Genomic DNA, 5,205 nt, shown 5'->3' on the forward strand with positions numbered 1-5,205 from the left:
GCAACAGAAACTCAAATAACCACTCGCTACAACCAAGGTATGCACAATACCATCCCTGAACACACAACACGCATAGACAACACGTCAAACCTTGAAGCAGATGGGCTACAGCAGCAGAAGGTCACACCGGGTGCCACTCCTGTCTGCTAAGAACAGGAAACTGAAGCTACAATTCACACTTTTCCAGTATCAAAGTACGCGCCTCTGCCTACAGTCTCATATTTAAGAAAGCCAAGAACAGCTCCACCTTCCAGCTAGAGCTTCCAGGGAGCTGACTTCAGCCCCAACCTGTGAATGAGTATGATATTATTAGTTATTATTAGAGTATGATATTTGTTACTGCTAGAAAATATTTGACATATTTTAAAATGTGTTTTTTGTCACCGCCCTTACTTTTTGCAGTATCTCAGTACCAGTGGAGGTCCGATCACTACCTTCATCCTGTGCCAGCATCTGTAGCCACACATCAGCCAGCCTCATCAACAGCTGCCTCCTGCTCCTTCCACCTCCAGCCTCAATGCCCACCTGCATCCACAGCCACAGCCTTTGACCGCCAGCCAGCCAGTGCAGCCATAACACATCTTTCGTCAGCCAACAGCAGCTGAACCCTCTGCATGCAGGTGCAGCTATCCAACCGCATCTCCAGGCAATGCCGACAGCCTTGAGCAGCAATCTTCAGCTTCCACCTGCGGCCACTGCCTGTAAGTTGCAGCCTCAGCCTTTGCCTGTAAGGGCAAGTCAAGTCAAATGCATTTGCGTAGCACCTTTCAACAACAAGGCAGTTCAAAATACTTCACATAAGTCATCAAAGGTATTAAGGCAAGAAATAAAAGATCCTTTGTCTTAACTTTTAGGGCAACCAGTTTCAGCCCAACCTCCACATTCAGCCTCGGGATCCAAAAGCTCATGGACCAGCATCCTTCTGCAGTCCCCAGCAGCCAGCAGCCAGCAGCCAACTCAAAAGAACAAAATATATATTTCTCCCAATAATCTCTCATTCTCATTACTTATTAAGAGCTGAATTGGCTGAAAATTTGCTTTTTGGATAGCTTTATCTAAACATAGGGATTGTGTGAAAACATTGATGGCTACTGAAATAGAATTGTATGTCACAGATTGTTTCCTCCTGATCATGCATCAAGGACAATTGCTTTCCAACTGCTAAAACAGCAGAAATAACATATTCAGAGAAGGCCATGTCCAACACTTGATCTGCAGCTTTAACCCCTGTCTACAACTTTGAGGGACTGCCTCACCCTGTCCTATCATCTAGTTGATAGCTCAACTAAAACCTGCAATTTTTGCCAATAAGCTCCAGCCACAGCATCTCTCTTCAGCTTCTGACAGCCAAGACAATTATTTAATGTCTATCTAAACACTAACCCCCGGTGAATACCATTTAAAGCCCACACTACAGCAATCAGTGTCTTCCAGATTTCAGTTGGGAACTTGATAGATTCATAATTCTTATTCTCAGTCAACCTTGAGTGTGAGTTATGAAGGCAGAGGCTTTTGCTGGTGCTGCTCCGAGTGTAAATACTGACATCATTATGCAATGCAGAACAAAGCATTAATCACTGCAACAGTGTTTTTATCGATGTACTGTACACTTGGCTTGAAAACAGCAATGGGATTCATGACTATGGCAGACAGAGAGTCTGGCCTTTTTTGTTGAATACAAAAAGAGCTCAGAATAACCTTTGAAACTTTCTCAGAAGAGTTTGAGCGAGATCACGTTTTTATGGATTTTAGCTCTAAAACATTTGAATTCTTGTTGAACTTGATTCATGACAGTGGTGAGTGATAATAAGTTGCTGAGTGAGAAGATTCCTGTAAAATGTGTAGCTTTATGAGACACGAGAGCACAAGAGAAGAGGATTGATGCTCCATTACTGTTCTCTACTGTCTCCAGTTTCCTTCTTGAGAGGAGTCACTGGTCGATCTGCATCCCATTGGAGGAACACATTATAAGAAAACATCCTCGTATGTCTCTTTTCTCTCTAGCTCTTTCTCTTGCCTTGTTGCAATCATTCCCTGCAAACAGGATTTTGAGCCTTTTATTCTGACTTAACTCTGGGAGGAGCTCCCAGCTTCCAGGATTCAGCCCAGTTGGTCATGTCACCCTGCTCCCTACATGCCAGAGGGGTGGAGGAGGAGAAAAAAGTAGACTAATCTCCACTTTCTTGTCCTCCCTCATTTAGCCATCAGCTATGTCAGGGTCCCAACCTCTATCACACCTAGGAGATTGGATTGCCCCCCCCACCCGGCAGGAGACTCTGGCTCTGGGAGGCGTGAGGAACAAATTTGGTCGGATGTACCTGTGAGTTTCTTACACACCAGCTCCTGTGCTGTTTGTGCGGTAAGCCAAGAGGCCGCAGCAATGATTGCTGCGCTGGCGGATGCACAGAGAGGGATATTTTCATGTTCCATCCATCTGGTGTAGCATTTTCATGTTTTCTGATGAGCTGACAGCCCAAAGAAAGCTGTTAGTCATCACAGCACAGCATTGTGCTTTGTGCCCAAGACAGACTGTTGTGCTTGATTTAAGTCATTAAGGCCTTAGAGCAAATCTCTTTGTTGACCAAGAACAAATTGGTAAACATGTTGATTGTACTCTCCCAATTAAATGTCTCTCAGCAGTGTCACGACCAACTGCCTGAGTGAGTACATACAGATCGCTGGTAGTTTTTGACTCTGGGACAGATGGGACAGCTTTTTCTCTCTGTGACTCTTCTTTCAAAAACAAACCTTTAGCTCCTGCTGTTTGAGAAATGAGTGTGAAGCCTGACAGCAAAGGATGTTGAGGACAAATCACGTGTAAATAGACTTGACTCATGCAGGTGCTGAGAAAAGCAAGGCTGTACACTGCTACCACCAACATATTGTTGAACAAGAACAAATGAAATGAGTGAAATCACATTAGTCAAAGTATCCATCTTTCATTTATATGTTAGTGTGTTTTAAAGACACACTTGTCCTTAAAATGACTATTATAATAACAAATCAAAAGGCAATATGAAAACTATGTGACATGTGATAGGGGTCACTCATAGTTGTGAATGCACAGAGACCAAAAAGAGTTACAAAAAACAGTGAATATCAGACTTACTCGCAAGATGGCCGGAAAAATCTCTAAATGAATGACAATGTTTTGCCGTATATCTGCTGGATGCAGCAAGCAATCGTTAGCTAACAAATCCATTTCAACTAACATGGTGATAATATGTAAATGTTGTGTTCACAGCTCCCCGAAGTGGCCAGAAAAAGTTATTAGTTAGGTTCAAATGGCTATCAACATGTTTACATTTACACCTGCCCTTTTGCCCTTTGATGCCCAAAGTGCCCTTTTGCCAATGACAAATTGAATTAAGTAATTAATTTTTAAATTTGTAAAGGTCCTTTTGTGAAGGCCTGCCGAATCAAATTATTAGTAAAATGAATTAATAATAATTTCGCAGTAAATAAAATGACCCCCATTATGACCTTTCACCTGATGACCTCATGCGTGACGAGCCCTCCCGTTCACACACTGTTATTGATGATTCAGCAGCACTGCCTACAGGACACCTGTGATTCCGCCGGTATGGGGTTTGCCGCAATGTGCTTGTTGTGGGTTGTTGGATGTGTTTTACAAGAAAGACGCGAAGAGAGCAGCACAGTAGTTGTGTATTGCTGTTTGTTGCCTGTAGAAGTAACGTTAGCTGCTGACTAACACTGTGCCGACAGCTAACGTTGCTTCTGCACACAGATAAACAAAAGGTGCTCTGTTGACTTCGTTCTTGCTGTTTGAGGGAGAAAAGTTCCACGGGCGTCGCGAGGTCTGGTATTTTCTGTGTAATGTGACTAAAAATATTTCACTTGAACTAGGATTATTACAGTAAGTTAATACAAAGTAGTATTGTGCCTTAAAATAATTGGCAAAACAGGTTTATTACTTATTCCTCCGAATTATAGTCTACTTATCAGCCCTTTTTTAAACGATCATTTAAATCAGTAGAATCAATAGATTTAATAGCAAACCTATTATATGAACTAAATAACTGGAAATGCATGTAATAATGTCAGTGTCAATATAAAATAAATAATATTCCTGACATCAAAGTAAAGAGGGAAGAAGAAATGGCTCTATATAGATTTCAGACAAAGGTATGAAATGTTAATGTGAAAGGTAAATGCTGCTCTGTCATGGTTATGTCATGACACAGGTTATTTAATTAGATGTATGATTAGACAGATAGTCAATCAAAATCTAAATATATCTCAGGTTCACAATGCAATATATAAAATAATTGTCACAATATTGCCTATACACACACACACACGCACACCTGTCTATAGATTTGTCTCACTCTTACCCCTGCCTTTGCTAACCTAGTCCTTTCTCCCAGTACTGTTTCCTTCCCAGATTATTTCTCACACTTTTTTGAATCTGGTATCTTATTTCCTCTCTCTGCAGCTCTCGATGTGCAGCAGTCTCTGTGAGCATCTCCCTCTTATTTTCTCATAGCAGCCAGCCTTGGCAGCGGCTGCAGCACTACAGCAGGTCAGTCATTGTGAGCCAGTCCTAAATACTGTCAGCAATCCTTACATCTTGTCCTGGTTACATATTTTTTTCATTAGCTAATATAACTCCTATGTTTGTTATAATATCTCAAGTCACAGATCACCTCCAGTAGTATCAGCAGCAACAAAAGCAGCAGCAGCAGCAGCAGCAACCCCTCAACAGCAACTGTTCCCTGTAAGTTGTGTCAGCCCACCGTGTTTTAAAGCTAGATCTGGGTATTCCCTGTGTTTCTTTTTCAAAACTGTGTCACAGCATTTATTGATGTATCAAAACAGAAGCATCTGTATAAGCATATAATCAAGGAATACATAACAATATACTTCTGTATCGCTATTTTGAGAACAGCCCTATTTAAATCCTTGTTCCATGTGCCCCTTTCACCACTTTGATCACCTCCACTTCCAAAGGTCTCTGCACGGCCCTGCCCACAGCTTTATTGTTTGGTTCACTCTCACCTCTCTTCAGACAGACAGACACATTTAGTGACTAGCTGGTGAACATAGTGGAGCATTTATCAGATAAAGAGCTAAAGAGCCAGCTATTTCCCTCAGGAATTGGCAGAGATCAAAGAACAGCGCTAGAAGAAGTGTGAATATTTGACTTACGTTGGCTAGGTATTTGCTGGATGTGTAAACAGGAAA

At 41.8% G+C, this 5,205-nt stretch overlaps 1 long non-coding RNA gene across 2 annotated transcripts; it reads left to right on the forward strand.

The window, feature by feature from the left end:
• On the forward strand, positions 1–4,541 carry LOC123970182. 2 transcript variants are annotated; one of them, XR_006824899.1, is made up of 3 exons: positions 1–298; positions 403–701; positions 4,457–4,541. It is a non-coding gene; the product is annotated as an uncharacterized LOC123970182 (long non-coding RNA). The 2 variants fall into 2 exon arrangements; XR_006824898.1 differs by lacking the exon at positions 4,457–4,541 and adding an exon at positions 855–964.
• The last annotated feature ends 664 nt before the right edge of the window (positions 4,542–5,205 follow it).

Source organism: Micropterus dolomieu, linkage group LG04 (assembly GCF_021292245.1).
Source record: "Micropterus dolomieu isolate WLL.071019.BEF.003 ecotype Adirondacks linkage group LG04, ASM2129224v1, whole genome shotgun sequence".
In the NCBI taxonomy this organism is placed as follows: Eukaryota; Metazoa; Chordata; class Actinopteri; order Centrarchiformes; family Centrarchidae; genus Micropterus; species Micropterus dolomieu.